Consider the following 25,020-nt stretch of genomic DNA (forward strand, 5'->3'; position numbering starts at 1 on the left):
GAGTATTCTGGCCCAACTTTATAACTGAAATAAAAGATGTATTTAGATAGCAAAAATACATAAAAAATTCTCCACCTTATTACAAAGATACATCAGTAAAAATACTATTGCAGCAGGATCTTCCCTTAACAAATCAGTTCAAAAAGCCTTCAAACAGCTCTCAAGTTTTGATGCAGATACTATTTTTGTAAGAGCATCAATAGCATTCTCAGCAGATGCTATCCTCTTCACTTGGATTTTCCCTTCTTGTATGACATCCCTTATAAAGTGTTATCGTACATCTATATGTTTGGTCCTCTCATGGTAGGTTTGATTCTTTGTGAGGAAGACTGCACTTTGATTGTCACAATGAATAACCAGATTATCTTCCAAACTAATCCCAAACTCTTCAGCCAATTCATCCGACCAAATAGCTTCTTTGAATGCATCAATAAGAGCCATATACTATGCTTCAATGGTTGAGAGAGCAACCACTGTTTGAAGAGAAGATTTCCAACTCATTGTATTACCATAAAACATGAAAACAAGTCTTGATAATGACCTGCGTTTATCCCTGTCAGTTGCATAATCTGCATCAACAAGGCCAGTGAGTACTTCTCTATTGTTGAAGTGTTTGGAATACAAAAGTCATTAAGAATTTGTACCCTTTACATATCTCAACAGCCATTTAACTCCTTGCCAATGATGTTTACCTGGATTTGACATAAATCTGCTAACTACACTTAAGGCATGAGTTAAATCAAGTCTTGTGCAAGCCATGAGATACATAAGACTCCCTACTGCATTTTCATAAGGTATAGACTCCATTTCTTCCCTTTCTTCATTAGTATGAGGTGAGTGATCAAGTGACATCTTAAAGTGAGATGCAACGGTTGTAGAAACAAACTTAAACTCATTCATTCTAAAATTTGTCAACATTTTAAGGCAATAATCTTCCTGTGATAGCTTCATTATTCCAAGTTCTCCGTTTCTAACAATACTTAATCCATGTATTTTCCTTGCAGAACCTAGATCTTTCATATCAAATGTCCTTTTCAACTCATCTTTTAGCTTATTTATTTCTTGCATGTCTCTACTAGCAATAAACATATCATCAACATAAAGCAACAAGAAAATTCAATGAACTTTATCATTATGTTTAAAGTACATACAGTGTTCTAGCATGCTTCAATTGAAACCACAAGACAACATAAACGAATCAAATTTGAGATACCATTGTCTAGAAGTTTGCTTTAAACCGTATTTCTTAAGTAGACATACCTGATTTTTTGTTCCCTTTCTTATAAATCCAAGGAGTTGTTTCATGTAGATTATTTTTGATAGATCTCCATGAAGATATATTGTTTTAACATCTAATTGATCTAATTCCATATTGAATTCAATGACCGATGGCAGCAGCATTCTAATAGATGTATGTCATACAACTGGAGAGAATATCTCATTATAATCCACTCTTTCTCTCTGTTTGAGTCCCTTGGCAACAAGTCTTGCCTTATATCTAGGTGAATCTGACCCTAGACCATCAAATTTTAGTTTATAAATCCACTTACATTCAAGAAATTTCTGCTTCTCTAGTTTATCTACTAACACCCAATTTGGATTTCAAATAAGTGAACTCATTTCTTCTCATATTTCTTGGTACCACCTAACACTATCTTTTGTTCTCACTCCTTCCTTAAATGTCAGGGGTTCTTCATCGATGGCTTCAAGTTTAGCATTGAAGGCAAATTGGACTAAATCGGCATTTACATACATTGCAGGTGGTTTAATTTTCCTTCTTCTCCTATCTCTTGCTAGATTATAAGTTTGAAGATATTCAATTTGATAAGGTTCTCCATCTATGGTCTCCACCTAAGAAGAATCCTCTACATTTATCTAATTTTGTATTTCATCAAAAGAAGGTTTTTTAACATCAAACTCAATATACATCTCTTGAGTTTCTGGCTGATCTTCAACTGCTTGTTTCCCCTTCTTATCAACCATTGCCATCTTGGATTCATCAAAGATGGCATCCCTGCTTATAATACATTTTTGTTGTCCTTCTTCTAAGCACCAGAACTTGTAACCCTTCAGTTCTTGAGAATAACCAAGGAACAGACATTTCCTAGCCTTGTTTTCTAATTTACCTTCTTTTAAATGTGCATAGGCTACACGTCCGAAGACCCTCAAATTTGACAAGTCAGAAGAATGTCCTGTCCACTTCTCCATTAGAGTCTTGAATTCAATTGCTGAAGAAGGACAACGATTGACAAGATAGGTTGTTGTCTCCAATGCTTCCCACAAAAAATTCTTAGGCAAATGAGCATTTGACAGTAAACATCTTGTCTTTTCAAGAGTGTACGGTTCATTCTTTCAGCCAAGCCATTTTGTTGAGGAGTACCTCTAAATGTCAAATGTCTTTGGATATCTTCTTTCTCCCACAACAATTTGAATTCATTATTCAGGAATTCCAAACCATTGTCTTTTCTCAGAGTCTTAAACTTCTTATCAGTTTGTTTTTCAACTAGTTTTTTCCATTCAACAAATTTACTATATGTCTCATTTTTACACCTTAATAGGTAAGTCCATACTCTTCTTGAGAAGTCATCAATAATTATCCAAAAATACCGAGATCCACCCATAGTTGGTGTTTGTGCTGGTCCCCAACGATCAACATGAACATATTCTAATACATGTTTGGAAGTATGCAAGCCTTTTGCAAAGGATACTCTGGTCGATTTACCATATATACAGTGTTCACAGATACCAAGATTTCCAATTAAAGATGATCCCAACAACCCTTGTTGCTGAGGTGTTTTTAGCCATTCTCACTTAAGTATAAATAATCTTAAGCATACAATCGAATATTCAATAGCCTTTTCCATTTTTCTTAACAGTTTGTTATATAACTACTTATATCAGACAAAATCTATAAATATGCATCATTTACAATTTGTAGAAACAATCTTACAAAAGCTTACAAGAAAGCTACAAGATCTGTAATGAAAAGTGTGACTTAGATCTTGAATAAAAGATTCGTCTCCTTCTCGTGGATGTAGGCACAGTATTGTCGAACCACGTATATCATCGTGTAGATCTTCTTCTCTTCTTTCTCTTTTCATTATTGCATATTCTTCTTCTTCATTCTCATGGCAAACTCACGAAAATAATCAGAGAGAAAAGAGATAGCAAAATATTTTCTACAAACAGTGGAGAGAACGTGAGACAGAAAGAAAATTAATTTGTCTGAAAAGTTCATTTCCTATTAGAGCAAAAGGTGTCTCTTCCATCAGGCAGAAGATAGTGGATCTATCCACGTGTTGCACATCAACTGGAAGATCGTGGAGCAACCTGGACCAAGTTTTCTACCAACCAAAATTAGTTTGGGACAAAACAACTTGGGTTGATCATGGTTTGAATCAGCAAAAAGGGCCAACTTCATCATTTGGGCTTTTTATTTCAAGAATTTCAAGTGTGTAGGCCCAACAAGGTGGTATTAGACTAAAAGACTTACAAGATTGTAGTTCTTGAAAATTCAAGATTCAAGTTTCTCACTCCAAGATGTGAGTAGCAAGATTTAAAGTAGAGAAGTTCGATGGCAAAGGAGATTTTGGCCTATGGAAGGCCATAATCAAAGCAATTCTCAACCAACAGAACACTCACAGAGCTCTCCTTGACCCATCAACACTCCCAGCCTCAGTGAAAACTCAAGAAAAAGAAGATTAGGAGCTGGTAGCTTATAGTATGTTGGTTCTAAACCTTAGTGATAGCGTTTTAAGGCAAGTTTTAGATCAACAAACAGCCTATAAGATATGGACTAAACTGGAAGAATTATATGCTACCAAAGATCTTCCTAGTAAAATGTACCTTAGGGAGAAATTCTTTACATTTAAAATGGATTCATCAAAATCTTTGACTGATAATCTAGATGAATTCAAGAAAATTGTAGTTGAATCTAAAACCTTATGAGAGAAACTTAGGGATGAAAATGAGGCCTATGTGCTTCTTAATTCTTTGCCTGAACCCTATAGGGAAACTAAAAATGCTCTAAAATATAGAAGGGATAATATAAATACTGATACAATAATATCAGCCCTAAGAACTAGAGAGCTAGAGTTACAAGCTAACAAAAAGGATCATCCTTGTGGTAAATGGTTATTTGCTAAAGGAAATTTTAAACCAAATCACTCAAAGGACAGAAAACCACATAGTTCAGAAGAAAACAAGCCTAAACAGAAATTAAAATGTAAATATTGCAAAAAGAAAGGACATTTAATCAAAGACTATTTTATTCTTAAAAGAAATAACCAAGAGAAAGAAAAGGACTCTAAAGGTAAACAACCCGAAGCTTCTGTGGTAAAAGGTTCTTTTATCTACTCAGATGCCCTAGACTCAACCTTAGATAAATCCGACCATGTCAATCCCCTAGGAAAACATGATTAGGTCCTAGATTCTCGATGCACCTATCAGATGACCTCTATGAGACCATGGTTCAACACCTTTAAAGAAATTGAAGGAGAAATGGTTTATATGGGAAACAACCAAGGCTGTAAGATAGAAGGCATTGGCTCTGTTTCTATGAAATTTAAGGATGAAACTATTAAACTTATTGGAAATGTGAGATATGTTCCACTTCTTACAAGAAACCTAATTTCCTTAGGAATGCTTGATGCAATTGGGTGTGAATACAGAGGGATAAAGGAGGAACCCTTAAGGTGCTAAAAGATTCTAAGGTAACACTAGTTGGGGAAAAGGTAAATGACTTATTTGTGGTTAAAGGAGTTGAAATGATGACAGGGGCATATGTTGCCACCACAAATGAGATCACAGAGGCTGATGTTTGGCACAAGAGATTGTCTCACATTAGTGCTAAAGTCCTATAAGTCCTATCTAAGCAAGGGATTCTACCTAAAGGTCTCTCAGAAAATCTAACTTTTTTGTGAACATTGTGTTTTAGGAAAGGCCACAAGGCAAAGTTTCACTAAAACACAACACACCATAAAAGCTATCCTAGATTATACTCATTCAGACCTATGGGGTCTAGTTCCTACACCTAGCCTAAGTGACTTAAGGTATTTACCCTCTTTTAGTGATGACTTCTCTAGGAAAAGTTGGGTTTACTTCCTTAAAACTAAAGACCAAGTGTTTGATAAGTTTAAGGAGTGGAAACTCATGATAGAGAAGCAAACTTCTAAAGAAATTAAATACCTACAAACTAATAATGGACTGAAATTCTGTAGTAAAGAGTTTAATAAGTTCTGTAAAGAAATAGGAATAACTAAGCATAGGACTGTTAGATTCACTCCTTAACAGAATGGAGTTGTTGAAAGACTTAATAGAACAATCATTGAAAGGGTTAGATGTCTTCTTTCAGATGCAATTCTTAATGAAAAGTATTGGGCTGAGGCAGTAAGCTACACTGTTTTCACCTTAAATAGGTGTCCTCATTCCTCCATAAACTTCCTAACTCCTGAAGAAAAATAGAAAAAACATCCACCTAACCTAGAAAATCTAAGGGTATTTGGATGTGTTGGCTATATTCACCAAAGTCAGGGGAAACTAAAGTCTAGAGCAGTTAAGTGTATGTTTGTTGGGTTCTCAGAAGGTGTTAAAGGCTATAAGATGTGGAATCCTATTTAGAAAAGATTTGTTGTAAGCAGGGATGTCACTTTTTAGAGAAAAAGAGATGTTTATGTAAAAAGAAAAGACAAACTGTGAAGTTTCCAAAAGCCCTAGTACTACTAGGATTGAGGTGGAGACACCTAAAAATTCATCCACTAGTCAAAACCCTCCTAATGAAACTGAAGAAGAAAAAGAAGAGGAAAACTCAAGTGAGCCTACTGAGAATACTGAAACTCAACATGTTGGCTAGGGATAGACAAAGAAGAGTGATAGTTACTCCAGCTAGGTATACTGAAACTAATTACATGAACCTAGTTCTAAATGCCACTATAGCTCTTAATGACCAAGAACCTGCTACTTTTGAAGAGGCAGTGAACTGCCCTAATGTTAGGCCTATGATTCAAGCTACATGCGAAGAAATGGAATCACTCACGATCAATAACACTTGGACCCTAGCCCCTCTTCCAAAAGGATGCAAGCCTATAGCTTCAAGGATGAAAGCCTACAGCTTCTAAGTAGATATATAAACTAAAGAAGATTTCTACTAAAGAAGTAAAACCTAGATACAAGGCTAGGTTAGTGGCTAAGGGGTTTACCCAAAGGGAAGGCATAGACTACCCTGAAATTTTTTTCACCAATAATGAAACAAACATCTATTAGACTTTTATTATCTCTAGTTGCTCAATACAACCTTGAATTAGATCAACTAGATGTTAAAACAGCTTTCCTTCATGGAAATCTAGAAGAGGTTATCTATATGGTTCAACCTAAAGGGTTTGAAGAAAGAGGAAATGAAGACCTTTACTGTCTCCTAAACAATCTATATATGGGCTTAAACAATCCCCTAGATGCCAGTATAGAAGATTTTAGATTTATTGATTACATAGAGAGTATTGGGTTTCAAAGAAGTACCTATGACATTTGTTCTTATGTTAATTCAACAACTTATAAGGACAGAGTCTATCTACTACTCTATGTAGATGAGATGTTACTAACTGGGAAATCTAAGGAGGATTTAAAACATGTCAAAGATCTCCTAAAGAGATAGTTTGACATGAAGGACTTGGGTCATTCTAAAAGGACTATTGGGATTGAAATAAGTAGAGACAAGGCTTCCTCTATCCTCACCATTAGTCAATTAAATTACTGTGAAAAGGTTATTAACAAATTTAATATGTCTAATGCTAAACTTGTCACTATACTTATTACTAGTCATTTTAAACTTTCTTCAGAAAACTCACCCAAGGAAACAGACATAGAAGATTTGACTCAAATGCAATTAATTCCTTACAACCAAGGAGTAGGTAGCCTAATGTATCTAATAATATCTACTAGACCAGACCTATCCTACTGTACTAGTCTTGTGAGTGGATACATGTCTAACCTTGGAAAAAGGTACTGGGAAGCAACAAACTGGATATTAAGATACTTAATATTGTCTAAACAATCAAAATTAATATATCAAAATACAAAAAAAATAGAATTAGAGCTATATGGATATGTTGACTCTGATTTTGCAGGTGACCAAGACAAAAGAAGATCATTAACAGGTTATATATTCTTATATGATCCAAATTTATTATGTTGGAAAGCAAATCTTCAGTCAAACACAGCCCTATCGACTACTGAAGCAGAATACATGGCTTTATCAGAGGCAATAAAAGAAGCATTGTGGTTAAAGGGGTTGATGAAGGATTTTGGTATCAATCAAATAGTAGTAAAGATCTACTGTGATAACCAAAGTGCCATTCATCTTTCCAAAAGCCCTCAATACCACTCAAGGACTAAACACATAGATATTAAATATCACTTTGTAAGGGATGGAATAGAAAAAGGTGAAGTCAAAGTTTTAAAGGTTCATACCAGCGAGAATGCCGCTGATATGCTTACCAAACCAATTTCAAAGCCCAAGCTCGCTAACTGTCTTAGTCAGATCGGCTTCCAGCTTCCTGAAAAAGGGTGAAGACATGTCAGATCTGGAAGGAGAAAAGTTTGCATGTTGAGCTTAAGGTGGAGATTTGAAGTATAAATAAGCTCAAACATACAATCGAATATTAAACAGTCTTTTACATTTTTCTTTACAGTTTGTTATATAACTACTTATATCAGACAAAATGTATAAATATGAATCATTTACAATTTGTAGAAACAATCTTACAAAAGCTTACAAGAAAGCTACAAGATCTGTAATGAAAAGTGTGACTTAGATCTTGAATAAAAGATTCTTCTCCTTCTCGTGGATGTAGGCACAGTTTTGCCGAACCACGTATATCATCGTGTAGATCTTCTTCTGTTCTTTCTCTTTTCATTATTGCATGTTCTTCTTCTTCTTCATTCTCATGGAAAACTCACGAAAATAATTAGAGAGAAAAGAGATAGCAAAAGATTTTCTGCAAACAGAGGAGAGAACGTGAGACAGAAAGAAAATTAATTTGTCTGAAAAAATCATTTCCCATCAGAGTAAAAGGTGTCTCTTCCATCAGGCAGAAGATAGTGGATCTATCCACGTGTTGCACATCAGCTGGAAGATCGTGGAGCAACCTAGACCAAGTTTTCTACCAACCAAAATTAATTTGGGGCAAAACAACTTGGGTTGATCACGGTTTGGATCAACAAAAAGGGCCAGCTTCATCGTTTGGGCTTTTTATTTCAAGAATTTCAAGTGTGCAGGTCCAACACTCACTGATATGACTGAGTATTTGATGCCACACCTTAGCTTCAATTTGTTGGTTTTGTGATGCATTTGCAGTGGATCCTACTATTATGTGCCCTTCTAAAACATACAGACCATGAAGTAGCTTCCCTCTTAGCTTCACCATCACACCTTTTACAATTTTAATGGTACCAGCTTCAAGTTTGCATGAATAGCCTACTGTGTCAAATACACCAAGAGAAAGTAAATTTCTCTTTAAGTCTGGAACATACCTAACATAAGTGAGTTCTTTGACTTGGTTATCAAACATTTTTACTTGAATTGATTATATTCCTTTGACATTGCATTCATGATGGTTCCCTAAGAGAACTTTACCTCTATCAATCTCTTTGAAATTTAGAAACCAGTGACGGTTGGGACTCATATGAAATGAACACCCTAAACCGAGAATCCATTCAACTTTAAATTTTCCATCTAAAGCCATCAACACATCAGTATCTTGATAATCTTCAATTACATTAGCATTCTGAGAATCATCTTCTTTCTTATTTTCATTTTTTCTTTTGTTCTTTAATTCAAATCAATACTTCCTTATATGTCCTTCTTTATGACAATAATAACACTTTTTCACTTTACCTTGAGATTTTGATCTACCATGCCCAGAATTTTTATTTGATTTCTTTTCAGGTCTTCATCTAGCAATCAAGACTTCAGATTCCTTTGCCTTACCCTTCTTCATCTCTAAATCTCTAGATCTTAAAGCATTTAGCACTATATTCATTGTGAGACTGTCTCTACCATATTTTATAGCCATTTTGATTTCATTGAAAGAATCTGGAAGAGAGTTTAGCAAAATAATTGCTCTGTTCTCATCCGACATGGTTTCTCCTATGTTACTAAGATCTAGCCATACACGATTGTTCATCAAGATTATACTCAAGGTCTTTAGTAAGATCCATCTTAAATCCAAAGAATCTCTCCTTTATATACAACTTATTAGTAAGAGACTTTGTAAGGTAAATAGAATCGAGTTGTTTCCATACTTCAACCGTTGTATTAGCTTCATTAACTTGCCTCAGAACATTATCTGCAAGATATAAAATAATCGTACTATAGGCAATTTCTTTCATCTCTTCAATCCTTTAAGGTCAATCTTCTCATCCAAAGACTTTGCTACCTTCTGTTGTACCAATAGTGCTCTCATTTTCTTCTTCCAGAGTGCAAAGTCACCATTCCTATCAAAGGGTTCAATTTGAAATTTGGCTGTGATGGACATAAATCAAAGAGACTATTCCAAACAGTCAAGTTTGAAGGCTCTGATACCATTTGTTAATCGATAAGTTGAAATGAAGAAAATAATGAAGATATGAGCAGCAGAAATATGAAGAATTAAATGGAGCAAAACCACCTATTAACAAACGCCAGGATGGAATATTCTCCTCTTACAGCTCAGTAGTCTAAGACCAACCAGGCCTTATCAAAGAGTTGGATCCAAGACTCTTTCTTAATGGGCTGTCCAGCTTCAATGCATACATAGAGCCCACACCTGCAATATAGAAGTGTATTCTGGCCCAACTTTATAACGGAAATAAAAGATGTATTTAGATAGCAACAATACATCAACAAAACCCAACTAAATTAGCTAAATCTTACCCCAAAACACAACTCTAATCAAGAAGGACATTGATATGGACGACGACAGTGCTCGAGGATAATCGGACGAGCGACAACCAATGGTGGAGCTTGGTTGCGGTGAGGTCTGACGCAGAAGAATCTCTGTGCATGGCTGCAGCGAGACTCACACGGAGATGAGCGGAAGAGAGAGCGACGACGAGAGACGAAGCAGGCGGACAGCTGGAGCCCCGTGGCTTGCTGATTGCAGATTAGAAGAGAGAGAGATGGTTGGGTTGCAGACCGAAGAAGATCAAGAAAATAAATGGGAGGGAGTCTGGCAACGCTACCCACAAAAAGTTCAATTTATTTATTTATTTTTTTTTTCACTTTAACCTAACTCCCCTCACACACCTATACATACACACATATCATATATATATATATATATATATATATATTATATATATATATCCTCCTTCCTTTTCTTCTCGAGTTCTAAATCCAATTTCGACCGAATCCAAAATTTCAAAAGAAGTTGTACAACTTATCCATATTGAAATCCAAATTTCCAAATCTCTTCAAATTTTAATTAAATTAATTAACTTATCTTGATAATTTGATTTTTTTTGTCTCATATTATTGAAATAAAACCCAAATAATTCAAAATAATCAAATTAAAAATTACATGAAAATTTGGGATGTCACATTTTTTTATTCTTAAAGTTCTATTTCAATATGATTCAATGTTTTCTTTACGAATAACTAAAACTTTTTATCTCTGAAACATTTTGAAAATAAAATTTGGGTTAAAAAATCAAAATGATTTGTATTCTATTTATTAGGTAAAATGCGGTGTTAATTAAAAGTAATATAAAAAAATATAGATGGTCACCAATTGAGGGGACACACCTACCCTTGATCCCTACGTAGATTAATTGTGTATAATTTTAACTAAATAGTGTGCATAAGTTCACAATTGAACCTATAGAGAATTTTCTGTTTGTTCCAGTGTTTCAGGAAAGGTTTAACATTCAAAAAGAAAATAAAAACCAAAAGATGAAAAAAGTGAAGATAAAAGGAAAAAGGAAAAAAAAAACATTAAAGCACTTCTGATAATATAAAATTTTGTTATTGTTATCCAATTTAACCTCTTATGTTAATTGTATATTTAGATTTAAGAGAAAATTAGTTAGTTAGTATTGTGCTAATTAAAGAATCTAATCAAACTTAGATAAGAGAATTGATCTTTTATTTCAACAAGATTACGAAGGTTCCAATCACAGATCACTTAATCATTAAATCAATATTAAAGGACTGGATTTTTATTTTTATTTTTTGAATTGTCAGGCTTATATGTTTGACCAAGTGGATTCTGCACAATGTGAAAGCATCATATTTTGGCCCGTGATTGAATTTTTGCAAGTGTACAAATAGACCATATAAATAATATAATATATAGTACGAAAATTTAATTAGTTCCGATGCAAATTTATTATTCGGAGTGGTCATTCAAATCGCAAAAATCGAATCGTTTTTAAAAATCGAACCGAATCGAATCGAAAATTAAGTGAAATCGAAAAATGCGATTTGATCATGTTTGAAGAAATTTTGAAACTGAATTAATTCGGTTCGGTTCAGTTTCAATTTTGAAGACCGTATTTGAAACCGAATCGAACTATTTTTAACTAATATATATATATATATATATTTATTTATTTATATATTTAAAAAAAAGTAAAACCGAATTTAAAACCGAACCATTTTTAATTTAAAGAACAAAACCGAATTTAAAATCTAACTGAATCAAACCATTTTTTAATTAAAAAAATATAACATATATTTTTTAAAAATGTCAAAACTGAATTTGAAACAGAATCGAACAACATATATGCAGTTCAGTTTGATTCAGTTTGAACCAATAAATCGATTCAGTTTGGTTTCACATATTAAAAAATTCGATTCTATTCCGTTTGACTACCGAAATCGAACTGTTTCCACCCCTATTTAATATAAACTTCGTGGAAGCTAATCTCTGCATTAATGCTCTTTTGCTTTCCTTAATTTCTCTTTCTGATTTCCATGACTTACAACTTTGTGGAAGAGAAGACCTAAACATGCCCATTTTATTAATTACTTGACAATGCATTATATTTTAATAATTGATTTCAAATTTAATTATATCGTTAGATTATTAAATTCAGATCTAAAAATTATTATAAGATAGTTACATTATAGTAGTTTCGTAGAATATAATAATTTTTCATGTGTGAGAGATTTGAGAACATAAGCAAGATATATAATCTAAACTACATAATATATATTTTTATATTCTTTCGTGGACGTCTAGAGATTGTCAAGAAACTTAGTGAAACTTTGTCAAGAGTAACATCTAGATATATAATCATTTATACTTTTGGAAGTGTCAAAAACGGAAGATTCCAAGAAAATCTATGAAATAGAGAGTAAATACAAAAAAAAAAAAAAAAAAAACATATATAGCCATCACTAAACGCTTGGAGATCGTTATATACATTTGATATTGTTAATTTTGTATATTATTGAATAATTAGCTTAATCAGAATATATTGAATTATAGAATAAACAGACATCAATAAACTGAACAAAACAAAGGAACATAAAAGGAAAAAATGCAAGAAAAGAAAGAATATATGAAAATAATAATTTAAAATAAACCTTAATTAACTTTAATACCCTCCCTTAAACTCAAGGTGGTAGAGACAACTTGAGTTTGTGAAATGACCGACTGAAGCTGATCACGAAAACTAAAGAAAATTCCCGAATCAAATCATGACAGATCTAGATTGGAGACATAATCCATGAAGAACTAAAATACTGGGAAATTCTGGACTTGAGATGTAACCCACGAAGAACTAAAACACGGAGAATTTTTGGGCTAGAGACAGAGATTCTCGTAGAGAGATATAGAACAGAACCCTCGAACGACGGATTTGAAAACGAAACAGAGACCATAGAAGATCAGAAAATAGAGAAATTGGAAACAAGAACGCAAAATCAACTAAATAGGTGAACCAAATATGGATAAAGTTGACGGATGGAGACTGAACTGGGGTTTCGCAACAGGTCTGCGTATGGATCTGCCTCGGTCAATCGATCGGAGGCAGAAATTGGATAGAGGCAGTGGTTGAAAAGTATAAACCTTAGGATTTAGGTTCTGATACCATGTTAATTTTTTATATTATTAAATAATTAACTTAATTCGAATACATTGAATTATAGAATAAATAGATGCCAAGAAACGTAACAAAGAAAGAAACACCAAAAGAAAACAAAAAAAAAGCAGGACAGAAAAATAATAATTTAGAATAAATCCAAATTAACTTTAACAGATATTATATTTGTAAGTTTCCGGGAATGACTCTAAATTATAAAGTAGAATCCAAGTTGAGATAACCAAGTTGAAAATTTTTGTTTGGTAGTACCCTCAAAATAATTATAGAGAGAAAGAAAGAAACTTAAAGCTATCGTACAAATTTGGAAGTGTATAATACTTATCCCCTCCATGGACTTGTCAGAATGGTCAAGCAGCCAGAATAGTGTTGGTGTTATGGCATTATAAAAGCAAAACCCATCAATGAATTCAAAACAAACCGAAGAAAAGAAAAAGTGAAAAATGGAGTCTCCAATATTGGCCTTTGTTTTAGTTGCATTAACCTTCTTTTTTAGCTTCCCAATTCTCTCCACATTCGCTGCTCAGCCTCATCCATTGCCTTCTCTTTACTACACAAACATTGTTCCGCCACCACCACCGCCACCGCCGTCATTTTCCCCGTATGAATATGAACTGCAAGCAACGAGAAGGAGAAGGAGAAGGCACTTACGTTCTCCGCCGCCACCACCACCGCCACCGAGGTTCCAATGGCCAAGAAGGCCAATGCGTAGATCTCCCCCGCCTCCTTTCTAAAACACACCAACTACACTGTTGGTTTGCAAGCATCAGCAAGGTAAACTCATTGGCTTTGTTCTTTTATGGAAGGTTTTAGTTAGTGGCGTTGGATTATTGGAATAAAATGAATATAATGTTCATAATTATTTAAATTTCATTTAATTAGTTCACATTTACGTTTTTTTCTAAGTAAGACGGAATAAAATAAATAAGTGGAATATGCTAAGGATTTCACATCGAAAAAATAGGAAGAACTCGAAATCTTTGCAACATATTTATCTAATATAGTATTAAAGACTATAAAATTCGATACAACTCAATAATGATGGACCCAATCACACATCTTGAAAGGTGTGATGAGGATTTCACATTTCAAAATGTAGCGACCTCATACTATCTTTTAAATATACATGAACTATCCAGTTCTCGATTTGATTTTGAGATAAAATTCTATGTTTATTTATCATGGTATTAGAGTAGGATGTTCTTAGTTCCAACTGTTACATTGTAAAATTATTTCCTTAGTAAAGACATCATAACTAAAGAAAAGCTTAGATTTAGTACATAAAATTAGCAATTTAAACTAATGTCCTCCAAAAGAAAAGCTTGATTATGGGCAACATTGTTGAATATTTCGTGTTATTGCACTCAAACCATATGGACCACAAAATTGCTCAAATGAGATTGCTTCTAAGTACATAATTGGCTCTTTCCTTTGAAAAGGATAAGAATTGAGATTTTAAATCAACCAAAAAAGACGATATAAGACTTTCAGTAGTGTCAACCTATCCAACTAATAATATTGGATTCCCCTCTTTAGACTTTCAACATAACTTCAATCATACGAGTGAGAGTGTTAGAATATGGATGTAATATTGAATTAAATTTATCATAATCCATTTTCATGTCTTAAGTCTAATTTCATATTAGATGATTAGCTCTTTGTTATTCTCACATATGTCTTTTGATGTATTTTTTCTCCTTGTTAAAGCAACGTTTGGTAACCATTTTATTTTTAGTTTTTTTTTTTAAATTAAATCTATAAATATGGATGAAATATGCTTATTTTTTAAAATAAAAAACAAAAAATCAAATGATTATCAAACAAAGCTGAATTGCTTAGATTAATATATAGGGAAAATCTGATTCAATTCATGTCTCTTGTAGAAAGGAAGATTGCTTTGACTTCGCTTTTATCATACCAAGCAGCCACCAGAGACGGGGTGATTTACAAATTTTTTCGAGTTTGATTGATGTTTAATTGTTGGATTTTCTTTTACCAACTTATATTGTTATATTTTATAGGTCAAGTTTATATCTTTAATAAATATTTTTTTGTTATGTCTATAGTTCTATTTATTGTAATTTTCTGAATTTAATATGAATTCATTCAGTATGATTATTATTATTATTATCATCATTATTATTTTTTTTTCAAAAACATTGAATTGCATTCAAACGAAGACAACTTCAGAGTAGGGGTGTAAAAACCCGAACCCAATGGTTCGATGGAATTCGTCTCCTAATTCTGAACCAATAATTTTAATAGTTTCCACTTAAAATAAAATAGTGGTAGCACGGATCGAAAATAGAGAACTTTTGAATTTTTCAATAAGACAGTTTATAGACTGAGGTAACTGAATAGAGAGAGGGAGTATTTAAAATTGATTTGATTGCAATTAAATGTAAATAACATAAAATAAATTCACAAATTAAGGATTTGAGAATTTATATGAGAAAGCCTAACGTTGTAACAAAATTCCCATTCGAACTATCTAATCATCGAATTCTCATTACCAAAATTAAATAATTGCCTACACCTATCCAATTCAATTAGAAAAGCTAATTAAATCATCCTGATCAACTAACTAGTCCAATCCGAATAGATGAAAAACATGCAAATTCAAATTGTCCTAATTGCAATAAGACCTATATAACCGTTAGGTGGAACATTTAATTTTCAAGTGTCTAATTAAATCTTTTTTTTATTCAATTCTAGGTTGGTTAGATCAATACTAATCCTAATTGATTCGCAAGCTAACCTAACCTTTCACTTCCTAAAATCAACATCCAATCAAGTGTCACGAAATTTATGTTAATTCAAAGCAATAACCATAAAATCTACAAGCATACTATAATATGGTCATGATCTCATAAAAATATAATTGAACCCAATAATACAATATAGTATTTTGTTCAATAACTCACAAACACATGAAAATAGGAAAAAATCCCAAAACCTAAGTTAGAAAACGATACCTTAGCCCATAATTGACATAATGGACATGAAGGAATTGTTTTGATACATAGAAAATAAAAAAGATGGAGAAAACTGAAAGAAGTCTTGCTTGAGTCGGTTGGAATCAGAGATTCCCTGACCTAAGTGGCTATAATTAATATTTATAAAATTGTGCTAGCGCGCATGATACTAACAGAAATTCACGCACATCAGGTACGGAGTGTTGCGACACTCTAAGGCAGCGCTGCAATGCTATGTGCCTTTCATGAATAAGATGCATTCTGCATTACAACGTTGAACACGGTGCCATAGGGCGTCGCAGAGCTTTGCATGCGGTGACAAAACTGATCATTTTGGCCTTCTCTTTCCCAATTGATGCAATTGAGCATCGTTTAGCCTGTTTTGGCTCCATTTCGTCGCAAACTCCTAGTTTTACTTCTTGGATGTTAAAAACCTATAAAATAACAAAATAAACACGTAAAATCTAGGAACAACCTCCAATTAAGCAGAGTAAGATAGTACATTTTTCGTGCTATCAAACACCCCAACTTAATTCTTGATCATCCTCGAGAAAGGTAGAATAAAGCACACAAACATACAAAGATATGTTGTATGGTTCGTTACTCAAATTTTAACAGTCACATAGGATTTAGCTTGCAAAAAACAATGAAATCAATTCATAATCAATCAATGAAGCACCATTGATAACTAATTGTATACTAATTCATGCAAAAGTGAGTTCAAAGTCATTCTAACTAAGTCTTAGCAACCCGAAGTAGTTTTAAATAGCTCTCAATTGGTTTTCCCTCTACACTAGCTCATGCACTAACCGTCGAGTGCCAAAAAAAAAATCTTCGTAGTAATATGTCAATTGAGGTGTCTAAAATCAATCTCTAGGATCCTAAACATGCATTTATTCTAGCTAGGGGTATTAGCTTTCACACATCCTTGCAGAGGACTATGCTCACTCTTTTCTCGTGAGTCCTAACTAAATACAATAAAGGTAGCTTTTTCTACCACTAATCATTTATAACATTACAAGTTCATTTTTTTTCCTTTTGTTCTTTTTCATGATATTTTTTTTTTGGTACACCATTTTCTTTTAATCTACAATTTTTTTTTTCAAACAAGCATACAAATCATTCTCACTCCTCAATATTACATTACAACCTATCATACAAGATATTATCTAATCAGTGGGGCTTTATTGACTGACAACAAAAATACAAGTCAAATAATACAATTCTATGCATGGAAGACCTAATGCTGATAGACAAAGAACTTAAATGTGCATGAAATTAAGAAAATTATCTAAAAATGGGCTAAAAATCATCATTATTCATCTCAAACATCATTTCATACAAGTCAAAATCAACAAGGAAGTGTCTCGTTAACTAGTCATAATAAGGAACCATACAAAATGTGAGTAAACATGCATATAAAGCACACAAACATGCATATGAAGCACACAAACAAAATAGCCTGAGCTCACATGCTCAAGGGCTCTAGCTAGAACACAGATATTCCCCACTACCAACTTAAAATTTAACATGTCTCCAATATGATAAAGAATTAAAAACAAGAGACAACAGAAAGGGAAACATAAATCTTCGCTAAATTTTTGGCACAAGGATGGATGTGATGCCTGACTCTTGAAAATAAAATTCTCTTCATCTTCTCATTGAACAATAAAAACCTAAAATCAAGAAAGATGGAAAGAATTAAGCTCAATAAAATAAATAATAAATAGAAAAGAAACCTATACTAAGAAAGCAATAAAATATAAATCCTGGCTACATCGAGGTAGCACAATTGTTTAAGGTCGTTATGCTCTGTCTGACTCAACTTCATCATCTGTATCCATCACAAAACGGCAAGCCAAAATCTCCCACCCCCAACTTAGGAGGTTGACCACTGTCCTAAAAAAATTGAAAAACTTGAACATATAGGATTAGTGATAGTGAGAGAATGAATCCTAAAAAATTTTATATTTTACCTCACTGTTCAATTTGCAGGGATCTTTTATCCACATTAATAACAACCTTAGCTTTTTTAAGAAAGGGACCTCCTAATAGAACAGATAAAGCAGAGGGAGGGGAAGAAGTGTTCACATATAAAACGAAAAAAGAAGTAAGAAATGGTTGACCATTAACTCTAAAAAGCATATCTTTAACCAATTCTAATGGCCTAACAAGAGAGTGATCAGCTAATTGCACCAAAATGTCAGAAGAATGCAAAATATGAGACTGAACATCAGAGAAAACAGGGGCAAACATGATATTAATTATAGGCTTTAATTCTAACATGGCATGCTCAAGTTTTCTGGTGCCTATAAGATAGGTCAAGAAAACGTACTTGGGTCATCATGCTTAACGGGTAAGTGTTAGGTTTTATGTCCTAAAACTCATTGTTTTTAAACATTTAAAACTTATTATGAAAATTCAATAAGTTGTTATTGAATATATGGATTTCTTATTTCGTTTTTAGAAATAAATCCAATTAAAAAGATCCATGACTATTACATGAGTACTTGAACTTTATGTGGAGACATAAAAGTGGATCAGGTTAAAGTAAATAATCATGGATAAGATTGGATGCCTTATTCTGGTAACACTATTGGATGCGGCCCACTTTGTAGTTGTTACAAGGAGTTATAAAGTGCTACAGACGATGTGATCCTAATTTGTACATGTTATGACATAAGGAGTGGGGGCGTCCTGTGCAATGAGTTTGTACAAGATTGGACCACGAAATTAGTCACTCTTACTTTATAACGTTGTTTGCTATTTAAGACTTACTATATCAAAGTGATGACCTAGGTAACTTGACCTTAATCCTGAGCTAACTATCAACTTCTGTTTATTCGGGATGATCCTTAGATTTGCATAGGTGAGGGGTTGGCTCAACAGCGCCGGCTCAATAAACCTCCATTTCAGGGGTAAGAATTAGTAGGTAGCTAGGGACATAGGATGCAAGAGGGAATTCACTCCTACCAGCTTTCAGGGATAGTAGAGAGGTTGTTCTGTTAAGTGTTGACTCCGAGTCTTGAACAAGGGGCCCCACCTTCTCATTGGCCCGAGAGGGACTCAGTTTGTTGATTGGATCATGAACCAATTGTTCATTAGAGGATCAGCGGAACTTAAAGAATAAGAGGTAATCTCGGGGGTAAAATAGACATTTGACCCAGTCATTATTACGAACAACTTGTGAAGGGTTAACATACTAATCATGGTTATATCGAGTGGACATAATATATCTATAGTGAGGGGAGTGCAACTATGGGCTTTAGTGGAGTGACCCATTAGTTAATGAATATGGATTAATTCGGTGTAAAGAGTTTAGCCAATTAATCTCGAATCGTTGGAGCCCATGATCTGTAGATCCATGAGGTCTCCATACTAGCTCGTAAATGGATTAGCCTTAGAGTAGTGTGATAAGTTAATTTGAAACGTTTAAATTAGAATTAAGGGAATTAGTAACTATATGTGATATAATTACGCGTTTAATTTTGGAATTAAACGAAATTAGAGAATTAATTAATATTTAAATCTGATTTATATATTAAATTCATGAATAGGGATTCATGATGGTGGAATTAGTGTTAAAACTAATTTAATATTTGATATTAAATTAATTAGAATTAATTGAATTGTTTAATTAATTAGTTATTAGAAAAATAATAAAATTTTCAATTTTGAAAAACAAATTTGATTTTGGAAATCAATTTGAGAATCAGAAATTGAAAACTTGAAAATGGAAAAAGTGGGAGAACTCCACTTTCACTATTTAGTAGCTCACTCATTTCCCACCTTCTTCTTGAGTCAAACACCAAGCATGAGTGCTCCTCATGCAGCAGCCTATTTTGTATGATGGTCTTGCAATAAATAGAGGAGATTGGCCTGAAAATCGAGCATGCAAATTGATGTACTTGTTGAGTTTTTGCTAAAAGCTTGAGAGGTTGAAGAATGTGTTCTTCAATGGTGCATCAGTAAGCTTCTTCTCCAAATTCCTTTTATTCAAGCTTATTTTCAGTCCCACAACTCAATCTAAGGCTCCAAGAGAATATTAGGGAAGGCCTTGAGGTGGTTTTCAAGTAGATTTGGAGAAGACTTGCAGCTGAATTCGAGATTCAAGTGGTTCTACAAAGGTATGTCTTGAAACCCTCTTATTAGTTGATAAGCAAGCTTAATTTATAGCCAAAATTAATGAATTAGAATGTTTATTGATCCTTGTTGCTTCTGTTACATGTTGATATACTCTAACAATTGGTATAAGAGCATCATTTAAGCATTCAATTTAGTTTAATTTTGATGTGGTAGGTGTTTCTCATGTGATATATGAAAATAGTGCACTTATATGGTTTTATGAGATTTGACATTTAATTTTCCTTTGATTCCTTAATTAAATTTTCAATTAGCTCTTGTTTGATGAGCTTATATGTGTGCTCAAGAGTTTTCAATTTATTTGGAGTGATTAAAGTTGAAATTAAGTTGTAATTGAAGAAAGAAGTGAAGAAGGTCGAGTTGCAGTAACATGGATCGTGAGCTTCTGTCCAGGCAGTGTTGTAATGCTGCCCTTGAGCATCGCGACGTTGCTCATAGTGGAGCGAGGAATGAGTTGCATCAATGATCGAGGATCGAGTGTTCTTTGCCCAGCGATCAAGTAACGAGTATTAAACGGTCCAAAAGCGAGTTTGACCGGTTTGACGAGTTTGACTGAGCAAGGATTGATCAGTTTGACTGATTTTCTTCAGATTCGGTCCGGTTCAGCTTAAAAAAGGTTTTGGCTGGTCCGGTTCAGGCATTCACGTCTGGTTCATGCTGTTTGGGTCTTGTTTAGAATAGTTTGTGCAGTCCGGAAGAGTTTCGAAGTTATTGCTTGCTGGTTTTTGTAATAATTGGGCCTTTATTTGGTTGAAAATGCCAAAACTAAAACCATATCAGTATGTATTTAATTATTTATACATGCGATGTATGTTAATTAAATAAATCTTGTATATGCATACAGTATGCCATGCAGATTTAAAATCCCACCATAGGAAGCATGTTATATGCATTGAAAGTATGTTATAAAGTGTTATAATATATAGTATGCATGTTTAGGGTTTCTCTTATTGAATATAAATGTTATATTAAATATTGAATGTCTTTGATGTATGTTGTGGATTTTTAGCATATCTAAAATTTTGTAAGCTATTATAAAATTGGGTTAGACATTTAAAATCCATAATAAAGAACGGTTGCATGCTCATGTAGGTTAACCACTCGTTTTAATAGTTAAAATAGGTCGTTAAACTTATAAAACTTGGGTTTCAAACTCAAACGGTATATAATCTTGTCGAAGGTTAGAGGTATTTAAGTTGACGGTCTACGGAACACCTCCTACCTTGGGATTATAGCCGAATAATTGAGCGTTGTTAACCGGTTTTATGAGCAATACGTGAGCTTTGTGTGGTTTTAAAACTAGTTTATCACCTAGACATCGTAGGTTAAAATTAAAATATAAACGTTATACCTAGATAAACACCTAGACTTAGGTTGTTTAATTCATCGGAACAAGCCTAAGAAAATGTATATCCCGTTTAACGTTAGAACATTTTAGTGGGAATTTAATAACATATATGATATGCTATTAGAACACTTCAGTGAAAATAACATAACATATATGATATGTTAGAACGCATCAGCGAAAGATTAATAAACATATATGATATGATTATTTTTAGCTCTCACGTCTCTAAGAGTTCACGGTCGAAATTCATGTGGCACTTCGTGTCACCCTGGGGGTGACCTCCATTCGGAAAGTGTTTACATGAGTCAATATTTTAGTGAATGAGAGGAAGCACCTTAATATCAAATGTGATGTTTTGATTTAAAAATTTTCACATTCTCAAGATGTTCACACCGAAAGGTTCATGTGACACTTCATGTAACCCTGGGAGTGACTTCCATTCAGAAATGAATTGATCATGGTGAATGAGGGGAAGCTGTTCAATGGAAAATCAAATATATGATATATTGATTTCAATTCTCATGTCCCTAGATAATTCCCACCATGAGATCCATGTAGCACTTCATGTCACCCTGGGAGTGACCTTCATTTGGAAAGTGTTCGTCATGAGATCAAGACCAAAGCGAATAGGAGAAGTAGTTCATAGTAAGTGGGTGAAGGATATGTGCCAACATATCCTACGGTTTCTACTATTGGTTTGAACCGTGAGATTGCTATGTTATGCCTGCTTGTCGTCTTTAAATCAGCCTAGCTAGTTGTTTAACGACGACTATCCCCTCGGAGGGTTTTAACATAGAATTCGGAACAACTTAAATTCCAAAAATGGATAGGATTTCTAAAGTCGGTTTCAACTTTGACTTTCCAACTTCGGGAGCATCATTGGGGTCCACTTCTGAGGTCTAAAAACGGAGGGTTACATTTAAAAAATTACTAAAGAGTTAGTAATTTCTTACCAAAAGCGGTAGCTAAATGACAATCGAAATATGAGTTATTCTGGAGATAGTATTTAGTCAAGAATGTCTTGTTGTAGTATCATTGCAAAAATAATCTTGGGTATATTATTACTTTGCTAAAAATTGATTAGGTTTAAAAAGCAATTCACTCATAAAATTTGTTTATATTTTTCAAAATGACGAATTCATTAGTACAATTGTTGGCATCTGATAAACAGATTTGGGATAATTATGTCACTCGGAAATCAAACCTGAACACTGTACTAGTGATAGATGATTTACGATTTGTTTTAACAGAGGATTGTTCTCCCATTCCTGGCTTAAATGCAAATCGAACTATTCGGGATGCATACGATAGATGAATTAGGGTGAATGACAATGCTCGTGCCTTTATCCTTGCCAGGATATCTGACGTTTTGGCAAAGAACTATGAGAGTATAAGTACTAGTAAAGAAATTATAGAATCTCTACGTGGGATGTTTAGACAACCGTCCATCTCCCTAAGGCATGATGCTATCAAATACGTTTACAACTATCGTATGAAAGAAGGGGCCTTTGTTAGAGAACATGTCCTGGACATGATGGTCCATTTCAATGTGGTAGAAGTAAATGAGGTTGTCATTAACGAGAGAATTCAAGTTAATTTTATTCTAGAATCTCTTTCGAAGAGTTTTCTGCAGTTCTACACAAATGCGCGTATGAATAAAATAGAATATAGCTTGACTACTCTTCTAAATGAGCTACAGGCTTACCAGACTATGATGAGAGCTAAAGGTCTGGAACCAGAAGTAAATGTTACTACCGCTGAGAAAAGAGGAATGTCCTCCAAAAATCCTGATGTTGTTTCCTCTTCGCAGAGTAAGAGTATTCCTATTAAGAAGAACAAAGGGAAAGGGAAGAAGAAAACCACTGCTAGAAAAGGCAAGGTTAACGCTGCAGACAAAGAAAAATGTTTTCACTGCAATAAAGAATGGCACTGGAAGAGAAACTACCCTCAGTACCTTGCTGAGAAGAGAGCAGAGAAAGCAAAAAAGGTAAACTAGTTCCCAAGGATTCCTTCCTCAACATGACCGGTGGGAGATGTTGCTGTCTGAAGATGATCTTATCAACTTTTGTTATTGTAATAAAAGTTAGTTTATCTTGTTGTAAAGAACAAACTGTATATATTTTTGTAAATGAAATGTTCATTAGCGAAATTCATGTTTGTTCTATTGTATAGCAACTTCAGTTAAGAACCAATCTAATTAAAAGCCATTTGCAAATATTCAGATATTAAAACGGCTACAAATCAATAAAGGCAAGTAGTTATTTAACTTAAGTGATAAGTTTAGAACACTTGAAAAGTTCAAAGTGTACAAAATGTGTTAGGTAATATTAAACTGAAATACTTCGATCAGAGCAAAAATATAGAAATTTTAAGATTTCCAGGTCTATTTGATAGAATATGAAATCCAGGGAAAAACTTTCTACACCTAGTTGCCTTAAATTGTTTTCTCAACATCATCCCAATTATTGGATTATTGTTCAAGATCACCATGTATTATTTGTTTCCATAAAAGCTTGCATATATCAATAAAGAGATATTGATTGAAATTAACATTGAAAAAAAAGGTTGTTTAGTTATGTCAAATGCATTTTGGTCAAAAAGATGAGAATATCTCGATGTAGTGGGACGAATGTATGTCTTCTTAGCCATTATTGAGAAACAAATATTGTGTGAATAAGGTGCATTCCCCATATAGTTTACTAAGAAGTCTATTGTACACTAACATGTTTACAGTGATTCTCTCAGCTAAAGTGTTTGACAATCATCTAGTTAGACTATGACTACTAGATAAATAACCTAGGAAAAGTAGGAGAAAAATTAGGTATGGGATACCGAATGATAAACTATGGGTATGTGATACCCTAGTTTATTGTATTTCTCTGTAAAAACTCAAAAACTCGGTATATATATTCATATATATAGGTTACCACTGGAGTTTTAGTCGAAGTGGGAGTTTGTTGGGTTTTATATCCTAAAGCTCATGGTTTGTAAACATTTAAAACTTATTCTGAAAATTCAATAAGTTGTTATTGAATATATGAATTGCTTATTTCGTTTTTAGAAATGAATCCAATAAATTAAAAAGATCCATGACTATTACATGAGTACTTGAACTTTATATGGAGACATAAAAGTGGATCAGGTTCGAGTAAATAATCAAAATGATCTATAGTATATGGATAAGGTTGGGTTCCTTATTCTAGTAACACTATTGGATGCGGCTCACTCTGTAGTTGTTACAAGGAGTTGTAAAGTGCTACAGACGATGTGATCCTAATTTATACATGTTATGACATGAGTAGTGGGAACGTCCGGTGTAATGGGTTCGTACAAGATCAGACCACAAAATTAGTCACTCTTGCTTCATAACGTTGTTTACTATTTAAGGCTGACTATTTCAAAAAGATGAGCTAGGTAACTTAACCTTAATCCTTAGCTAACTATGAACTCCTGTTCATTCGAGATTATCCTTAGATT

The 25,020-nt window shown here is 33.5% G+C and overlaps 1 long non-coding RNA gene across 1 annotated transcript; it reads left to right on the forward strand.

Moving 5' to 3' along the window:
- The first annotated feature begins 13,370 nt into the window (after positions 1 to 13,370).
- Positions 13,371 to 15,204, forward strand: LOC120075737 (uncharacterized). Its single transcript, XR_005481415.2, has 2 exons — positions 13,371 to 13,851; positions 14,961 to 15,204. It is a non-coding gene; the product is annotated as an uncharacterized LOC120075737 (long non-coding RNA).
- Positions 15,205 to 25,020: the final 9,816 nt, after the last annotated feature.

The sequence above is a fragment of the Benincasa hispida genome, chromosome 4 (genome assembly GCF_027475165.1).
Source record: "Benincasa hispida cultivar pf3 chromosome 4, pf3_genome.v1.1, whole genome shotgun sequence".
NCBI classification, from domain to species: Eukaryota; Viridiplantae; Streptophyta; class Magnoliopsida; order Cucurbitales; family Cucurbitaceae; genus Benincasa; species Benincasa hispida.